The sequence below is a fragment of the Sus scrofa genome, chromosome 6 (assembly GCF_054392235.1).
Source record: "Sus scrofa isolate SSC_HxYL_T2T_F1_AM1 chromosome 6, Sscrofa_HxYL_maternal_Yorkshire_Landrace_v2.0, whole genome shotgun sequence".
Classification (NCBI taxonomy): Eukaryota; Metazoa; Chordata; class Mammalia; order Artiodactyla; family Suidae; genus Sus; species Sus scrofa.
This window is the reverse complement of record NC_139388.1, coordinates 60,598,200-60,619,464: the sequence shown is the minus strand read 5'-3', so window position 1 is coordinate 60,619,464 and position 21,265 is coordinate 60,598,200. Positions and strand designations below refer to the sequence as shown.

The following is a 21,265-nucleotide window of genomic DNA, read 5'->3' as shown; positions in this document are numbered from 1 at the left end:
AACATACACTTGACAAATTTCAGAAGAGTTTAAAGGATTCTGAATTCCTTACCCACGCAAAGGAGAGCCTGGGTACCATGTTTTTGTGGCTCACGAACAGATAGGGGCTGATGGTTGGAAAGCACAGAAAACTTAGGGCAGAAATGTTCATTACCCACCAGTTGAGACTAAGAAAAAGAGCAATACAAACGTGAGAGATGGAGGAAAGGGCATAGAAAGAGAGGAACGTGCTCATCAGGGACAGGATTCTCTGGGTGGCTGTGGATTCAGCAGAGGATCTGGGGGAAACCTGATTCCCATGGATGTGTTGGACCCGTTGGCTGTGTCTATACAGGATGAAAACCATGGAGCCACTGGCCCAGGTGATAATCACAGAAAATGAAACCTCAGGGACAACTATCAATACTGTATGTATCAGGCCTGTGATTCATTCACGATCTGTAGTAAAACAGATCCCCCAATCTCTAATCTTTGAGATATTTCTCATGCTCCATGTGCTAGACACATGCAACACATAGATAGGATTAATTGAATATACAGGTAGGTACTGGATCCAGAAGAGGACAATGCAGAAGTGAACGATTTTGGGGGCTTTGACTTTAAGACCCTTCCAGCGGGAGTGCGTGGGGCTGATCACGATGGTCTGGAACACACTCAACAGGCACGTGGAGCCAATGGACACACCCCTGCCCACTCTGTGGACACAGAAAAGTTCACATGCAAAACCCCTGAGAAAATACTTCAGCCCCAAAGCAGCCACTGTGTGAGGGACTCCTTTAGAGAGAATGACCAAGGAGTTGGCGAGAGTCAGGTGCTGGAGAATCAAGTCTGTGGTCCTCAACCTGCACTGAGTGTGGTAGAGAAAGAGGTAACAGTAAAGGAGGGAGACCTTGCCCAGAGTTCCAGCTGTTGTCTGAGGTAAAGAGAGAAGTGCTATTGTCACATCTAGGGAGAATAGTCTGTCATTCACCGTGTTTTCCTTTAAATAACAGCAACAGTCATTCCTCTGTGCGAAAGGGTGCATTGAAGATTTCTGACCCCAAGGGGAAAGTGACTTGTGTGCCCCTGTCTGACTGCCAAGTCTTTACAAGACAGGAAGAGACAGAGAGATTAGCTTATATGTCATGGAACATTCAGCAGGAAGGATGAAGGGGAGTTCACCTGGGGAGCAATGACAATAACATTGAAAAGAAAGCCAGCAAAGTATGTCCTTTTAGAAAAAGCTGAAAAATTCTACCTAAAATCAGAAAACAACAAGTCTGCTATTACCCACATCATAAAATATTTCAACTGTGGATGGATGGCTGATAAATGTTAATGAAAAGTAATGAATATTTAAGAAAAAAAACCCAGAATATTTCTATAGTCTTAGAATAGGAAGATATTCTAAACAGCACTGAACATATTAACATTTAGGGGAAGTGACTTTAGCTTATAGTAAAATTAAGAGCCAGTTTCAGGAGTTTCCACCATGGCTCAGTGGTAATGAACCCAACTAGTATCCATGAGGATGTGGGTTTGATCCATGGCCTCACTCAGTGGCTTAAGGATCCTGCATTGCCTCAAGCGAATTTGCAGATGAGGCTCGGATCCCATGTTGTTTGTGCTGTGGCATAGGCTGGTGTAGCTCCTGTTCCAATTGGTCCCCTAGCCTGGGAACTTCTGTATGCTGCAGATGCAGCCCTAAGAAAGCAAAAAATAAAAAAAAAAAGTCCTTTTCCAGAAACACACACACAGAAACAGAGGGATACAAGTGGCATCCAGCAGAAAGTATTCCTACAACCACACAGCTCAATAAACAGTGCACAAGCTACTCTGATACACACTTTCAAAATATTCACAACATAAGAAATGCATAACATATAGAAGGTTTTAGTTAGAAGAAAACATAAAATATATCACTCCATATATATTGTCAAATACCACCAGGAGATCTAAAATAAAATGACAGCGCAAGAGTTGGTGAATTGTGGATCAACCAAGAATCTCTTACATTGATGGTGGGTGTTAAAACTGGTGCATTTTAGAACACTGGGGTATCTCTACTAGCAGTTCACACCAAATCCCATGTTCCAACAATTCCTCTCCAAAGAATATACTCAAAAATTCTGTCTATACCTCACCAAAAGAATAGTTACAGAATTTATATGCCAATGGTAATCATTACTCATAATGCCCCAAACTCAAAAAACCCCCCACTTGCCAATTAAAAGCAGAATCTATTCATTGATGCATACTTACACCACGCCATCCCAGAAAGCAGTGTACTGAGTGCTAGCAGGAGTGTGCAACAGTGTGGATAAATTCACACAATCACAAGGAGCTGGAAAGTCCAACATGAAAGATTTCATGGTATATAAATTTACGTCAAGTGGGAGTTCTCATCGTGGCAGTGCAGTGGAAACACATCCAACTAGGAACCATGAGGTTTCAGGTTCGATCCCTGGCCTCACCTAGTGGGTTAAGGATCCGGTATTGCCATGTGCTGTGGTGTAGGTCGCAGATGTGGCTTGGATCTGGCATTGCTGTGGCTCTAGCGTAGGCCAGCAGCAACAGCTCCACTTAGACCCCTAGCCTGGGAACCTCCATGTGCCGTGGGTGCAGCCTTAAAAGGACAAAAGACAAAGATAGATAGATTAATTAGTTTATGTAAAGTACAAAACAGAGAAATGATCTATTCTCTTAAATGTGGGAATTGATGCAAATGACATTTCCACTCCTTCAAATATCCAGAGTAGAACTACACCCTTGGAGTTGGTGACTCAGGGGGAGCTCAGGATGCTTTATAGAGGGCTGAACATTCTTCTACTTGATGGAGGGGTTCCCTAAAGGGGTGCTGACCTTTGAGAAATCCCACTGAGCTGTGCACTTATAACTCATATGTGTAGCTATAACATTTAATGAGTACATAATGGGGGGAAAAAGAAAGTACTTAGGAAAAGATGTCCTGTGAATGTTTGACCTGCTGATTACGTCTGTATGGGATGAAACTTAGGGAGCCCCAGGTCCAGTCCATCGGCCCAAGAACAGCACCTCAGGGTGTGATAACACTGATGCATTGATGTATTTGGTGAACTTCTTATAAACCTCCGCAGAGCAGTATCAGAAATCCCTTCTTGGTGATGTTCTCATTGCTTCACTTGGCAATCCTGAATATAGGCAAAACGGTATTTATCAGCATGTACAATGTCTAGCATAGAAACATGGAATCCCCAATCCATGAGAGCTTTCACGTTAAGTCCTCTAGAGTTCACGGGGCTGATCATGATGCCTGCAGACACTTAAAGGGCAGGTGGTGCCGATGGACACAGGGCGCCCCCTCCCCCGCCCCCGTGAGGATAGTCAGTCAATTTGCATGGGTAAATCTATGAAGAAATGCTTCAAGGGAACGCTGCCATTGTGGATGCCTGCAAGGAAAATGACCAAGCATGATCTATAGGCAGGTGTTTGAGTGCCAAATCTTGATCCTCAGCCTGTTTCATTGTAGTAAAGGAAGAGGTGATGGTGAAGAAGAGGAAAAAAAAAAACCCAAACAGGGTTCCAACTGTTGTTGGAGGGAAGGGGCCATTCTTCTTGGAAAATGTCTAGAGCTCGTTCAGCCACTTTTCTGTGGCTGATATCTGTCTGCTGAACAGAAGACCCAGCAATGAAACAGGTCTTGTGGGCCACATTCATCGTATCAATTAAAGTCAAGGCACTCTGTGAGAAATGTTTCCTTCAGGTTCTGTGTTGTCAAAAGTCTTCCCAGAGTAGATTGCGCAACTTTACACAACACCTGCAATGCAACAATCATGGCTATACTGACAGAATATGGCACATGCCTTGATTTCACACCTGCATGACGTGGGCACTGGCATTATTTTCACTGTTAAGGAGACCGTACAGAGATCTTGGGGGCCTGTCTAAATGAGCACACATATTAGGGGCTGGGTGGTGATTGGAACCTGGTAGGTTGAGTGCCAGCCAGGGCCCGAACCACAGTGTGATACTAACCAACATCATCAGCTTGGGTTTCCCACACGATCCACACCTACATTAAGTTTTTAAATACATTTTACAATTTATTTCATATCCTCTTTATTAGGTTGTATACTTTTGTTGTAATCATTTTTACTGTTTTTAGGGATTTATTCTGAAGGTCAATATCCAATATGGGTTCAGGGGTGTGTAGGAGGGAATCCTTTTAATATGCTTCTGAGAACGGCTTAAACTGCAGCAGTTCCACAAACAGGGACAGCTATTTCGAGAGATAATCCAGATATGAACATGGAGGTATGAAAATGGACATCAAGTGAATTCATCCATATGGCAATGATTAAGATGCAATGGGGGACTGATAATGGCTGTACAGTATCACAACTTTGGTCAGAGGAAAACTGCATTTGCCTTTGCAGTCCAAACATCTCCGACTTTTTCTGCTGTCAAATATGAGTGAAGGGTTAGAGGGCAGGGTCAAGTGTAGATGGATCATTACAGGCTAATTCTCAGGACACTTCCCTTGGTCCACGATGGGTCTGATGAACTCAAGACTGGCTCAGTATCAGTTTGGCAGAAGAAACAACAATTAGCTCTCATACTTGGAACAAAAGACATAATGGCATCTTTCATATACAGAATTGGGCCATATTACCTGGTTTCCTAAACAGGAATATGTAAAAAATAATGTGAAAAAAATGGTGTAAGATAGAAACAAAATTATTAAAAATCTTGCTTCAAAAGCTTGGATATAAATACCAGCATACATGAAAATATTAATACTATAAGACTTGCAAACTATAATAAAACACGAGACATTTAAGCCAGAATCTAGAGAATAAATCCTTTTGTATTTGAAAAGTTGAAATAAGTAAGAAAGGAGTTTGAGCTTAGAATTCATGTTGGATATATTTAAAAAGGGAGAACAAAACGAGATGGATTTACTCTTCGCAATGGTTCTCTGAAACCCATGATTATAAACTAATTCTTTTCTTTTCATTGCTTTTTCTTATTTCAGGGCTGCACCTGGTGCACATGCAAGTTCCTGGGCTAGGGGTTGAATGGGAGCTGTAGCTCCTGACCTACACCACAGCCACAGCAACATGGAACCAAGCAGCCTCTGTGACCTACACCACAGTTCGCAGGCAATGCTGATCCTTAACCCACTGAGCAAGGCCAGGGGTCAAACCTGGACTCTCACGGATACTAGTCTGGGTCATTACCACTGACCCACAATGGGAACCTCCACTAAGTATTTTCTTCAATGCTGCTTCTCTAACTTCCAAGGGGAAAAAGTCTCATCATATTTATGAGTCCTCAGATGTTTTCAGGAGAGACACAATTGCTGTTGCCAGCAAAGACAGTTTTAGAGAGTTCGATGATAAAGGAACTTTTAGTTCCACAAAAAATTCACATTCATGCCTTTTAGAGGATTAGAAAAATGTTACAGTCCATCCTACTCTATTATAAGCATGAAGGCATTATAAGACCTCTACCAAAACTCGAGACTTAGGTGATTCCTGTAGAAGGACAGTGACTGATGTCAGAACTATGATCATTAAGGACCTTAACAGTAATTCCTCAACATCATGGGGATTACTCAGCATACATTCTTTTTTTCTCTTTTTTTTAGAAAATTGCAGCACAGTTTGCTGTACAGCGCTGCATCAATTTTGGCTGTAGAGCTTAGTGACCCGGTCATAGTTAGACATATGTTGTTTCTCTACTACATCCAATCATGTCCTAACCAAAGGGATTGTATGTAGTTCCTATAAATTTTTCACAGTAAGAAGTCCATTAAGTCACACTGGAAGCCATCAGGTATTGCTGTTGGCCTCAAGACCCTCATCTCTGTGGTGCAGCTCAGCTCACACCTGAGGGATTATTCTGCTTCCTTTTCTAGCTTTGCCCTGGATCTCTTCCAAACCCCAGGATCCCTTTTCTAGCCATGAACACTCACTCCGACTTCCTTGCTTCCAGACTCTGCCTCTCACACTGACACAGAAAATACTCACCAGACGCCTTCCTGTGGCCACGATGGTGGGCTGAGTGTGAAGGTCATGACAGCCAGCATGTGTGGGGAAGGAGGTGGCCAGACCCTGATATACGGTTTATGATCGGTGACCTCACCTTCCCTTAGAACGGCAAGGATCACTTCACTTGTAATAGTAATGACAAGGCAGGCTTGAGGAGGTGACGGTATTTCTGAAAGTAAATTTTCCCAATTGCTCATTACCAAAAGCAGTTAAAAGTTTCCTTTGGTGTCTCTAAAGGGATGTTGAATGTTTAAGGAGTCTCAGTTGATTAATGCTCATTGATGACAGACAGGTCTCATGTGGAAGGAACGCATAAGACCAGCATAGGACGAGTGTGTGGGTCACAGGATTCCCTGACGCACTGAGAAGTTCTTCCACTAAAGGCCAAGTTCATCATTCATTTCCAGACTCCTAGCTGCCTCACTTTGACTACTCAGCAGATAAATTCAACCAGGTAGTGTAAGATGGATTTCTAGCGATGTAAGTATAAAAGGATGAGCTTGCAAATATTTCATATTAGAAGTCATTGGTCTCATTTATATAACAAAACAGAAATTACTTTGGAAATGATATGGAAAATTTCTATGATTTTGGACTTGGCCACTTTTGACCTGTAAAGTAATATGAAATCCAGAGAAATATCCACACAGAAGTAGGGTTTATAAAAGCGTACCTCACAAGCTGCAGCACCAGGATCAGACGGTTTAACAGATGTTTTCTACCTTCTTCCTTCCTTCCTTCCTTCCTTCCTTCCTTCCTTCCTTTTCTTTCCCTTTCGTCTTTTTGAGGGCTGCACTTGCAGCACATGGAGGTTCTCAGGCTAGGGGTCTAATCAAAGTTGTTGCTGCCAGGCTACACCACAGCCACAGCAACACCAGATCTGAGCTGCATGTGCAACCTACACCGCAGCTCACGGCAAGGCCAGATCCTTAACCCACTGAATGGGGCCAGGGATCAAACCTGCAACCTCATGGTTCCTAGTTGGATTCATTTCTGCTGTACGATGATGGGAACTCCTTTCTTCCTTTCTTCCTCCTTCCTTCCTTTCTTTCTTTTTCATTTTTCTAACTTTCAGGTAAGTCAATGCTCCTTTCTCAAATCAATAGCTCTGAGCGCAGGGAGAGGTCTTAACACTTACCTTTGCCAAATTTCACTAAGGAATATTTACTGGTTATGCAATCAATGAAAATACATTAAAATTTAAGACACTAAACAAATCATCAATTTTGCAAGAAACAAATTCACAATCTGAAGAAGGTTTATTGTTAATTTTTCATTGAAGTGTTTTTAGACCAACTGAAAAGCTAGTGGCAACTTAATTCATAAAGTTCAAAAACAACTTGGACATCAACTCAAATGTGGAGGGTTCACAAAAACAGGATCCCTTTTCGATAATCACATAGGACAAGTCACAGAACTGGCTGAGAGCTATTGTGTTCACCTTGAGGGTTTACTGCAGGGAAAGAATCAGATTACCACCAGACAAGGGAGAAGACGCAGGGGGCAGAGTCCAGGGCAAGGATGAAATGTGGAGCCCAGGTGTCCTCTCCTCTGAAATGTGTTAGGTCCCTGTATTGGTCTGTGACAAGTTGTGGAGAACTGCCACCAGGGAAGGTCACCCACACCAGGGGCCCAGAGCTCTGATGGGAGATCAGTCACATACTGTGTGTGGCTGACCTTTAGTCTCAGTCATTGTGAGAGTTGGGCTGTTACTTTCATCACCAATTCCTCCAGAGCCCAATCTGACACTGTGTGGTCCAAGGTCCCACCAAAAATTACACTGGGAGAGTGTCTGGTGGTCAAGCCCCAAAGCAAACAAAGACACTCTGGTCGGGCATGACATTCCCAGGTTCTGGAGACCACATTCCTGGAGCTGAGGGCCAAGGTCAGGTCTCACCTGGGCTGAGGTGACCTCCTCACTGCATCTGCCCTGTGTTTCCACATCAGGGAAGGAAGCCATGTGGTCGCCAATGCTGCTTCCAAACACACACATGAACATGGTCAGACATACATCCAAGCACAGAGCATCCACACTCACAGACTCAAACACACTCAAATGTGTATCCACACCGTCCTTCTCACACTCAGTCCCACACTCACACTCAGGACACATGGACTCATCCTCACACTCTCACGCCCTTCCCAGTGCACACTCACACCAATGACACAGTCCCCTCACTTTCACACCATCATCACATGGTCAGCAGGTGGGTTATCATTTCAACCATGTGTTTGTATATGGAAAATTGTGCTTCTCTCCTAGACTGTGAACGCCAGAAATAGGGCAGAGCTCTTTATCCTTCTACAAACTTGACACTCCCCTTAAAAATAATATTTTATATATGAGCATTCAAAAAGTACTGGGAGCCTTGCCACTGGAGGTGGGAGGGGTGGTGAGAAATTAGGGGTGTGGGGTATGCCTATGAGTGAGTGTGAGAAAGATGGGTGGACCAGAAAACGTGCCTAGGCGAAGGGGTAAGATGAGGCCAAAGAGAATTTGGGATTTAGGGCAACAAAGTTGAGAAAGGGAGAGAGTGAGGAGGGTAAAATGCACACAGAGTAAAATATGCAGTATGTTTAATGCTTACTGAAGGTTTAAGGGCACAGGAAGGTTAAGAGTGCACGGGATTTAAGGGCACAACATACACTGTCCTTGGGCAGAAGGGGCACAGCACTCATAGGGAGAGAGGGGATAATGTGGAGGGGGCGGCAGTGGGCACAATGTGCAAAGGGCACGGGTGGGTAAGGGGCAGAGGAGAGGTCGTGTCCACAAGGGGTTAAAGAACACAGGGGAGGGTGTCCATATCTCAGAAGATTTGGAGATTCTTTGGATGTCACACACAGCACTGTAACCCTTGGACAGAAGAAGACAGAACTCTCTTACTTAGAGCTCCAAAGTAGAGAGGGACTCCAGGCAGACACAGGGGCTTGCACACAGGCACAGGGAAAGTTGAGGGAGAAGCACTGGGGTAGCTGCTGTGTAGCAAGTGGGGTGGAGTTAGCTAGGTTCATAGACATCTGTGAACTGGCTACTGTGAGTGACTCTGTGAAAGGTAGGGCACAGAGATTTCACTCTGGTTTTGGGCACATGACCCAGGGCTAAATTGGTGGGTGCCTAGTACCTCAGAGTGTAAGAGCCCAATTAGGGAAGTGCCTTGGGTGTGGACTTGATCAGCTGCTGGAGGAGTGGAAGGAAAGACCCCTATAGCCAGAAGGGCAACACTGGGCCAAGACAGTATTATGAACAAAACAAATATACTGCAGTGTATCAATGGGGTATGAATGTCCTACGGGTAGTTAGTGGTCCAAGATAGTAAGGAAGCATACGCAGGGGCCCTGGATTCTTGCAGGGGAGATAATGGGTTCATGGAGACAATGGGTGGTAGGAGATGGTGGCAGCTGAGGTTGGCAGTGGTTTCGAGGAAACTAAAGGACCTAGAGGAAACAGCAGTGGTAAGGGTGTGAACTGAAGACATGGAGAGTCTTGGCAGCCAGCTTTTGATGATTTGGACATGGAGAGAGAGGTCATGAGGACGTGGGATGTGGGCTGAGCTCTCTGGTCTGGAGCAAGTGTATTTAAAGGGAAAATGAAGGTGAAGGTCATGACAAGGAGGAGTGTTGGGCTGACATGCCCATTTGACAGTAGGAGACTTGACAAGGGGATGGAGGTGGTCTCTGGAGGTGTCCATGGAGGGGACATGTGAAGGTCCGGGGGTGGATGTGTGATGGTCCTGGATGAAGTAGTTTAAAAACCTAAGAGGAGTTCCCGTCGTGGCGCAGTGGTTAACGAATCCGACTAGGAACCATGAGGTTGCGGGTTCGGTCCCTGCCCTTGCTCAGTGGGTTAACGATCCGGCGTTGCCGTGAGCTGTGGTGTAGGTTGCAGACGCGGCTCGGATCCTGCGTTTCTGTGGCTCTGGCGTAGGCCGGTGGCTACAGCTCCAATTCAACCCCTAGCCTGGGAACCTCCATATGCCGCGGGAGCGGCCCAAGAAATAGCAACAATAACAACAACAACAACCAAAAAGACAAAAGACAATAATAATAATAATAATAATAAAAACCTAAGAGAATGTCATTTCTCTGCTGGTAACAGTGGGTAAAGAAGTGAAGAGAGAGGCAGTACGGAGATGAAGAGGATCGAGTTGGCAAGGAAGGCGGAGTCACTCATACCTTCCTCCACTCAGTCATGCCCTCATTTACACTGGACTCACTGCTTGCTCATGGACTGTTTCTACATGGAGCCCAGGATGAAAACTCTTGCTCATATAAAACACCCCAGGTAATCCTTCACATTTTACACAATGGAAGACCACACAGAGCATTTGAATAAACAATCTTCTATCACTATTTTTGTTTCCTATTTGAAATCAAGGCAGAAGGTGAGACCAGAGTGGGTCTGGTAGATTAACTCTCAATTGTATGCAATTTCAAGAGTATGTCTGCTGCCACATCAGTAAATGCCAAACTGTGAAACCCACACAAACACATGTCATCCACGCTTCTTTCTTGATTCCATGGGTTTGTATAAATATTGCCATACTAACTTTACATGCCAACAGAAGTCATTTCCACCAGTGATACATGGAGGACATATTTTCTGGTGAGTAGAAACGAATCTATTGCGTTCACTGAAATGCCATAAATGCTTTTATGGAAATCATCCTTGAGCCCTTGTTACTAAAACTCTCTCTGTACATTTAGAGTTGGATGCCCTCTATCACAGACCATTGAATGCAGGTCAGTCATCATGCTGACTTGTGTGTGGAATAGCTGGATGGTTCTGAGATAACTGCTGCACCACCACGAGTGCATTCTCTTGGCAGCTGAATCATTATCACAAGGGACTAAGTATTTGTGCCTCTCCAGATGCATATATTGAGTGTCAATCCCTAATATGATGATGTTTGGAGGTGGGGCCTTTGGGTGGGGTGATTAGGAGTGTTGAGGTCATGATGGTGGAGTTCTCATTTAGGGATTCATTCTTATAAGAGATTGGCGCTGTGGCTCTCCCAACAAGGTAAAACACTACAAAAACGCGGCTGTCTGCACACGAGGAAGTGGTGAGTAGGGACAGATGGAATATGTCCGCAAACTGACCTTGAATCCCCCATGGTGGAAGTCACTCTCATAACAAAAGAAATTAATCTCACTTCACAAATCAACACTAGAAAGTCCAACAAATAGACACGCAATATATAGATTCTTCTCCAAGGGAAACAAGGATCTCTTTCCATGTTCATCAATCTAGGATCGAGTGATGATGTAAAGATGGCATTCCGTTGTCTTGATTCTAGTTTCTTTCATCTAGAGCAGTGGCCGCCCCTTTCCTTATGTGGTACTGACACTTTGAAGACTGCACACCCACTGTTTGTAGAATGCCCCTCAGTCTGTTTCCCTCCTCCTTAAGTTGCAACACATTTGAGTAGAATTACCATACACAGGGGATGGTGGGGATTTCTTAGTGCACAGCCTCACAGGCAAAGGTCATGCCTACTTTATATTATGATGGAGGTGATGACAGGCACCAGAGGCTTGTGTTGATATAGAGACAGTTGACAATGTGGACCTCAGATTGGTTCATCTGAACAGGAGAGGGATGTCCCATCAAGGTAATTTTCCATTTCTAAGTATCGTCAAGTCAAAGCAGAGGCAGTCTCTCCCTAGTCAGTGAGGTCAAGCCCCAAGAATACAGAACAAGATTTTAAGTACAGTAAATATTATTGTCCCTTTGATAAATGGATGGCAAATAGAGAAAGACAGAGGCTAACAAAACATACAACAGAGAGTGTGTCAGAACAACAACAACATCAAAAACAGGTGTATGGCCACTAGTTTTCTCTTCTTCAGAATAACTCCCCCTCTTCCTCTTTCTTGCATCTCTATTCCTACCCAGGACAATGCAATTCAGGTCTGGGGTGAAGGTTTGAGTCGACATTAGAGGTAGAGAAAAACAACCTAAAGTGAGGGGAATGCTTTGGCTTTCAGAGGTGGCTTTGGAGATGTTGGGTGTAGCACCTGCCTCTCTTTGTAGCCCTGTCGTGTCCTCTGTTCCTGATACGAGTAAGTCTTTGAGTCACTAACATGGCCATGCATGTCTTCCTTTGAATCTGGACCAATCCTGGAGCTGATCTTTCTCCAGTGTGTACAGGTCATGCCTCAACTCCACTTTCTTTCTTGGGATTAGGCTGATGACTGCCTTACTCTCATGAATTTCAGTGTCTCTACTCTAGGTGAAGAAAGCTCTGGTCTTTAGAAGGTATGGATTATGTGCTTGGCCACTTTGGCTTTTTGCAGAGCAATTTCCAATTATCCTTTACTGGGGCAAAGTCATGGATACATATGCCTGACACTAATGGAGTTTCTCTTTTGGAGGCTCTGGCCATGTCAGTGGCAGAAATGGATTATCCTGCTCACAACTATCTCTGCTATGTATCTTCGTTGGGCAGGGAGACTCTACCCTATGGAATGGGAAATCCTAGTTCTACCTTTTGTCTTATACCAGTCTCTGGATTTCAGTCTTCTAGGGTCATCTCTCCCTTTAGGTGGGGATCAATTCTTTTCCTGGTTCTTGAAGCAGGAAGCTGTGGGCTCCAGGTGTTCAAGGACACCTGGCTGTGCCTTCTCTCCTTCCCATGGCTTTCACTGCACCCAGGAAGCTGCCGCGTTTCTCTCCAGCACAGTCTGGAGAGGGGCAGAGAGACATCAAAAGCTGTTTTCTGAGGCAGGGGTGTTGGTGTGGCCAAGGATGGTTCTGGAGCTCTGCCTGCAGTTTCAGACTCCAATCACCAGGAAGGTGGATTTTTAGGAATGACTTCCCTAGTACCCTGGCAACCAGCATGTGTTGTACTGGAGAGCATGGTGTGCTTCCTGGAGCCCTTAGTTGACCATGATCCTCATTCAACTTTTCCCACTCTGTTCGGGTCTTCTCTTAATGGAGTCTGAGGACAGAGAATTTCAGGTATCACTGTCTCCCTGTAACTCCAACATATTTGTCCACATCTCCTCCTAGACTGGAGTCCCTGATTTTCCCACATAGCAAAGAGATGGTGCTCTGCCTCACATGCAACCCTGCGACCCTGTCACTGTCACCCAAGATCAGCCTTAAACACAAAGGAGCAACAAAAATCTGGAATAAAATCTGCCGACTCAACAGCCCTTAAGGCATGAACACCCACAGGAAACCCAGAGAATACTGTCTTCCCACAGCATCCACTACGCGTTATTTAACTGGGTTTATTCTGCCTAATACAGCCATGAGCACACCATGTGGTCAACCCCTCCTATGTATCAGCCTTGGGAGCCTGGACCAAGAGAATTCAAATGACTTCAAATTGCTTTGGATGAAGATGACTGGCATCAGGACCCTAGGCTTCAGGATGAGTCTCCACCCTTTCCTCATCTTCACTGAGCCCCGGTATGTCCTCTATTCACCAACAATGAACTGCCAACCCGCATTAGGTTTTACCTTAGAAAGACCCTGGGCTTCCCCATATCCTCTCCGTTGACCTAAAATCACGGTAAGTGAACGAACACCTGAGCATCATGCAGAAACACACTGTATTTCTCTGATAAGATGAGGGGATATCGAGTCCCTCCTCCCCAGAAAGCAGAGTCTGGAGAGAGCAGAGTCATGGTTCATGAGCAGAAAGGGGCAGTTGAAAAACACACATAAGGTAGGACATTAGTATTCACCACCCACCAACTGGGATTCTGAAAGCGAGAAATTGAAACATGAAAGATGAATGAAAGGATGGGAAAACACACAAAGGTGCTCAAGGGCAAGGATGCTTCGGGTGGCTCTGGGCTCAGCAGAGGATCTGGGAGACACATGAAGAGCCCTGTGAATGTGCGGGAGGCGCTGCCTGTGCCTGTAGAGGGTGGAAACCATGGAGCCACTGGCCCAGAGGATGAGCACAGAAAATGGAATTTCTGGGAATACCATCAATACTGCAAAAACTGAGCCTGTGATTTTCTTCTGATCTGTGGCAACACAATGTCCAAAATCTCTTTTCTTTGTGATGTTTGTGCAGCTCAATTTGCCAGAAATATACAACATATATACAGGAAAAACAGAACATACAGACATGTACTGGATCCAGCAAAGGGAAATGGAGAAGCCCATGCATTTTGACTTTAAGACCCTTCCAGCAGGAGTCCATGGAGCTGATCAAGATGGTCTGGGACACACTCAACAGGAAGGTGGTTCCAATGGATGCGCCTCTGTCCACCTGCTGAATGTCCAGAAGCCTGCTTACAAAATCCTTGAGAAAAATATTTCAAACCAAAAGCTTTCCACAGAAAGGAAAATCATGGACTTGGAGAAGAGACTTGTGGTTGCCTCGGGGGAGGGGGAGGGAGTGAGATGGATTGGTAGCTTGGGGTCAATGGATACAAACTATTGCTTTTGGAATGGATTAGCAATGAGATCCTGCTGTGGAGTACTGGGAACTGTGTCTAGTTACTTATGGCAGAGCATGATAATGGGAGAAAAAAAGAATGTGTACATGTATGTGTAACTGGATCACCATGCTGTACAGTAGGAAAAAAATTGTATTGGGGAAATAACAATTTAAAAAAGCTGCCACTGTGTGAGGGGCTCCTTTAGAGAGAATGACCAAGGAGTTGGCTAGAGTCAGATGCTTGAGAATCATGTCTGTGGCTTTCATCCTGCATTCAGTGTGGTAAGGAAATATGCAATGGTAAAGAAGGGAGAAATTGCCCAGAATTCCAGTCCTAGTCCGTGATAGGAAGTTTATTCCTAACACCATGTCTCAGGAGACTTTTTTTTTTAATTCGGCATGTTTTCTGTTAAATAATAGAACAAATGTTCTTCTGAGCATAATGTCTCCAGGATGGTTTCTGACACAGAGAGTAATATTACTTTGTGCTGCTCTTAGTTTGCCAAGATTTCATGAGACAGGATGTGATGGAGAGAGAGGCAGTATATTTCAGGGAAAAGTCAGCCATATGATGAAACGGGGTTCACCTGGCTGAAGCAACAACAAATGAGAGAAAACTCAAAGAGAGTACAACACAACATTTTAAGAATAAGCTGACATTTGCTGGACAGACTGGCACAAAGTAAACCCTCGATCACTGCCACATCAACAAACCAATCCATGCTGAGTAGATTCCATTTCTAATTTTAAAGATTGTGCATTTTTTAGAAAAACAAATTGAATTTCTGTTTATCTAAAAATAATTCTAAAAGTCGTGAAACAGATAAACTGTATTATGAAATGACTTTGGCTTATAATAAAATTGAGACTAGTGCCTCTCTCGCTTTCTCTTGCTCTCTCTCTCTCATGCACATGAACACACACCCACACATGCAATTTGTAACCAGGATAAGAACCCCAAGAGACCATACACAGAGGGAAAACAACGGCCAAACTCTTCCAACAGAAACTTCAATAAAGAGGTATTTCAATGGATAATACATATGTAAAAACATTCAATATTCTGAAGAAAAAATTCAAATATTCCCTAGTAATCAATAAAATTAAAATATAACCACTATCTACACATCATTAACCACCATCAAGAAAACTACAATGAAAATGGCAGAAACAGGAGGTGGAGCAAGAGGGCGGAGGAGTGAGAGGTGGCGCTCACCTTCTCCCACAAACATAATAAAAAAAACACATCTCATGTAAAATGACTCGCATGGAACACCAGCTGAATGCTGGCAGAAGAATTGAAACCTCCAGAAAGGGCAAGAAACTCTTGACATAACTGGGTAGAACAAAAGGAAAAAAAGAGAGAGAAAGAAAAAAGGAATCAGGATGGGACTAGCATGCCTAAGAGGGAGCTGTGAAGGAGAAAGGGAACCCACAGCCTGGGAAGCCACCTAATGGACAGAAAGATCATCTGAGTTGAAGGGACCTCGAAGTCACTGAGAAAAGCGTAGCAGCTGGACTGAGGAGGGCAAAGCAGAGTGAGAGCTGCACATGTCATCAGAACCACTGGCCCGGACACCACAGCCTGAGACACTCAGGTGGGGGCTGGGCTACTGAGTCTTAGGCTCCCGAGGTCAGTCTCAGGGAGAGGACTGGGGCTGGCTGTGGGGAGACAGCCTAAGGGGCGAAGGAGCAGGGCACCACGGACCGGGGAGCGGTGTGCTACGAGCTGGGGAGTGGAACACCTACAGCAGAGGGAACCTGGGAGAAGGTCCAGGCCCTCAGGAGAGGCAAGGCGCCATCCCTGGGGAGGGTGAGAGGAGGGGCGGTCACCATAGGAAACTCCCTCCACCTGAGTGGGCTCTCAGAGGGCAAGGCAGCTCTGGCATAGGCTACGGGTGGCTACGGGCACTTTCTGTGCAGGCTACCAGTAGCCAGGCACCTCTTGTGTAAGCTAAGGGCATCAGGGGACTGAGTGTGACATAATGCCTTTCGCATGACCTCTTGCCACCACTGGGGGCCTGTGAGTGGGCTCCACCTGTGGCCCCAGTCACCCTCAGGGGTTAGCAAAAAAAAAAAAAAAGGGCACTGCAACCAAGCACCATACATTGTTGCTCTCACTGCCCTGGGAACACACCTGCTCTGCAGCTGCCACTGCCAAAAGCTATGGGTGGCACCCAGACACTTGGACACTGACCCTTCCCAAGACCCCACAACTAGGAGCAGCTGGTACAGCACCTCCTGCATGGGCTAAGTGGTACAGGGTGCTTCTTCAATGGTGTACAGGAGGACGGGGCAAACCACACAGTTACCTCTGGCTCCACAGATGGGAGTGGCCCTCCACCACTAGGGGTCTGTGAACAGGCACCACTTGCAGCCCCAGTCACCCCAAGGGCACCACAGAGGGGGACACTGTGATCAAACACCACCCGTTGGTGCTCTTGCATCCCTGGGAACAAACCAGCCCTGCTGCTCCCACTGCCAAATGCTCTAGGCAGTACCCACACGCCTGATCTCTGTCACTTCCCAGGATCCTGCAACTAGGAGCAGCCTGTGCAGCACCTCCTATGTGGGCTAAGTGAGGCGGGGTGCTTCATGCGTGGTCTACAGGTGGCGGGGGTAAACCACCACAGTGATCACTGACTCCAGAGGTGGTTGTGACCTTTTACCACGAGGGGTCTCTGAATAGGTGCCACCTGTGGTTCCAGTCACCTCAGAGGAGGCCACTGCAATCAAACACCAGCTGGTGTTGCTCTCACTCCCCTGGGAACTCACGCACCCTGCTGCTACTGCCAAATGCTCTGGTCACAGTGTAGATTTGCCCAGAGTTCATTACCACTTCCCAGGGCCCTGCACCTAGGAGTGGCCAGTGACATCTCCTGCAGGTCCTTGCTACTGCTGAGACCCCAGTGACCAGGCACTGACTACTGGCTCTACCCATGGCCTCCTTCTCCCTGAAAACATACTGAGCATCCTGGGGATAACAGCCTGCTCACACAGAAGAAAGAGGCAGCAAATATTCAAACTCTCATGTCAATAATAAAAAGTAACCCCCCCCCAAAAAATACAAAGGGGTGAGCTTGCATAGAAGTAGCCTTACAAGACTACTGTTTGGCTTCCCAAACTCACAGAAAAAGAAAAACATAAGCAAGATGAAAAAGCTCAGAAAATAGTCCCAGTTAAATCAACAGGAGAATTCGCCTAAAGCAGTCAACAATGAAACAGACCTCTGCAGTCTGACAGACATTGAGTTCAAAAGGGAACTAGTGAAAATACTGAAAGAATTAGGGCTGAATATCAAGGAATTAACAGAGGATATGAACAGTAATGCAGATTCTTTTAGAAAGGAACTGGAAAATATAAGGAGAAGCCAAGAAAAACTAGAAAATTCATTTGCAGAGATACAAACTGAGCTAAAGGCAATAAAGACCAGAATGAATAATGCACAGGAATGAATTAGTGACGTGGAAGGTGGAATAATGGAAATCACCCAATCAGGACAGCAGACAGAAAACCAAATGAAAAAGCATGAAAGCAATATGAGAGACCTATGAGATAATATAATGCGGGCCAGTTTATGCATAATAGGAATTACAGAAGGAGAAGAAAAAGAAAGGGGGATTGGAAAAATATTTGAAGAAACTATGTCTGACAACTTTCCAAATCTAAAGGAATTTGACACCAAAACACAGGAAGCACAGAGGGCCCCAAACAAGTTGAACCCAAACAGGCCCACACCAAGACATATTGTAATAAAAACGGCAAAAGGTAAAGATAAAGACAGGATTCTAAAGGCAGTGAGAGAAAAGCAAAGTATTAATTATAGGAGAACACCTGTAAGGCTAGAAGCTGATTTTTCTACAGAAACACTACAGGCCAGAAGGGAGTGGCAAGATATATTTAAAGTGATGAAAGGAAAAAAATTGCAACCTAGAATACTCTATCCAGCAAGAGTATCATTTAAAACAGAAGGGGAAATAAAGAATCTCCCCAACAAACAAAAGCTAAACGTGTACAGCAATACTAAACCCATTCTAAAAGAAATACTGAAAGGGCTTCTCTAAATTTAAAAAAAAAAAAAGTCAGAAGAAATAGAATGGAGGAAAACACAATTGGAAATCAATCACTTAAATAAGCCATCATACAGATTTAAACATGAAGAATTTTTTTAAAAGACATCAAAATCATACAATATGGGGAAAGAAAGTAAGAAAATATGGATTCTTTTTTTATTTTAATGATGTATTTGAGCCTATATGACTATCAGGCTAAAGCAAACAGATATAGGAAGGGGCAAACATACTTAAAAAACAGGGCAACCACAAATCAAAACCTAGCATTACATTCACAAAAATTAAAAAGTACTCAAGCATAAAATAAATGGAAACCATCCAACCAAAAAAAGAAGAGAAACATAAAATCAACTGGGAAACAAGGTTTACAATGGCAATAAATACATATCTATCAATAATTACCTTAAATATCAATGGACTGAATGCTCCAATCAAAAGACACAGAGTGGCAGATTGGATAAAAAAGCAAAAGCCTTCAATCTGCTGCCTACAAGAGACTCACCTTAGGACAAAGGACACTTACAGATTGAAACTGAGGGGATGGGTAAAGATATTTCATGTCAATGGACCAGATAGGAAAGCAGGAGTGGCAATACTCATATCAGACAAAATAGACTTTAAAACGAAGGCCATCAAGAAAGACAAAGAAGGGCACTATTTAATGGTTAAAGGATTCATTCAAGAAGAGGATATTACAATCATCAATATATATGCCCCTGATATAGGAGAATCCAGATACCTACAATAAATGCTAACAGACATTAAGGGAAAAATTGATGAGAATACAATCATAGCAGGAGACTTTAACACCCCACTCACATCAATGGACAGATCCTCTAGACAGAAAATCAAGAAGGCAACAGAGATCCTAAATGATATAATAGAAAATTATATATAATTGACATTTTCAGGACATTACATCCAAGAAATCAGAATATACATTCTTCTCAAGGGCACATGGAACATTTTCAAGGTTTGATCACATACTGGAGCACAAAGCTAACCTCTACAAATTTAAGAGTATAGAAGTTATTTCAAGTATTATCTCTGACCACAATGGCATGAAACGAGAAATCAACCAAAGGAAAAGAAATGAGAAAAAAACTTACTACATGGAGATTAAACAACATGCTACTAAAAAGCAATGATTCAATGAGGAAATCAAGAAGAAAATTTAAAAATATCTTGAGACAAATGATAACAAAGACACAACCACTCAAAAATCTTTGGGATGCTGCAACAGAAGCGCTCAGAGGGAAGTTCATAGCAATACAGGCCTTCCTCAAAAAAGAAGAAAAATCTCAAATTGACAACTTAAACCACCACCTAAATAAATTAGAAAAAAAAGAACAAACAAAATGTAAAGTCAGCAGAAGGAAGGAAATCATAAAGGTCAGAGAGGAAATCAATAAAATAAGAGATTCAAAAAAAAAGACAAAGTCAATCAAACCAAGAGTTGGTTCTTTGAAAAGGTAAAAAAAAAAATTGACAGACCTCTAGCTAGCTAGACTACCCAAATAAACAAAATAAGAAATGAAAAGGAGAAGTCACAACTAGTAACACAGAAATACCAAAAAACATGAAAGAATACTGTCCACAATTGTATGCCAACAAATTTGACAACCTAGAAGAAATGAACAATTTTCTAGAGAATTACATCCTGCCAAAACTGATTTAAAAAGAAACAGATCAACTGAACAGACCGATCACTAGAAATGAAACTGAATATGTCATAAAAACACTTCCTACAAATAAAACTCCAGGACCAGATGGCTTCACAGGCAAATTCTACCAAATATACAAAGAGGAACTTATACCCATCCTCAAACTTTTACCAAAGGTTGAAGAAGGAGGCACACTCCCGAGACATTCTATGATGCCACCATCACCCTAATTCCAAAACCAGACAAAGATACCACCAAACTTATGGTTTCCAAAGGAGACAGTTTTGGGGGGTGGGGGGGTGCGCTGGGGTTGTGGGATGGAAATCCTATAAAATTGGACTGCGATAATCATTGTACAACTATAAATGTAATAAATTCATTGAGTAATAAAAAAAATTTTAAAAGAAAACTGTCAGCCAATATCTGATGAATATAGATGCAAATTTCCTCAACAAAATTTTAGCCAACTGAATCCAACAACATATCAAAAAGATCATACACCACGACCAGATGGGATTCATCCTAGGTTCACAAGGATGGTTCAACATATGCAAATCAATCAACGTCATACACCACATTAACAAAAGAAAAGTAAAAAACCACATGATCATCTCCACAGATGCAGAAAAAGCATTTGACAACGTCCAACATCCATTCATGATTAAAACTCTTACCAAAGCGGGTATAGAGGGAATATACCTTAACAAAATAAAAGCCATTTAGGACAAAGCCACAGCAAATATAATACTCAATGGAGAATAGCTGAAAGCCTTCCCACTAAAATCTGAAACAGGACAAGGATGCCCACTCTCACCACTGTTATTCAACATAGTATTGGAAGTCCTAGCCACAGAAATCGGACAAATGAAATAAAAGGCATCCAAATAGGAAGAGAAGAGGTAAAACTGTCACTGTATGCAGATGACATGATACTATATATAGAAAACCTAAAGACTCAACCCAAAAACTACTTGAATTGATTGACAAATTCAGCAAAGTAGCAGGATATAAGATTAACATTCAGAAATCAGTCACATTTCTGTATACTACAATGAAGTGGGGATCCAGAGAGATAAGTGTTATGACCTGGACTGAGCCCCAAATTGAGAGTTTGA

General features: G+C 43.6%; 2 pseudogenes; both read right to left on the bottom strand.

Moving 5' to 3' along the window:
* Positions 1-19: 19 nt before the first annotated feature.
* Positions 20-8,124, bottom strand: LOC146402434 (vomeronasal type-1 receptor 4-like; annotated as a pseudogene).
* Positions 8,125-13,554: 5,430 nt separating this feature from the next.
* On the bottom strand, positions 13,555-16,660 carry LOC110261373 (vomeronasal type-1 receptor 4-like; annotated as a pseudogene).
* Between the last annotated feature and the right edge of the window lie 4,605 nt (positions 16,661-21,265).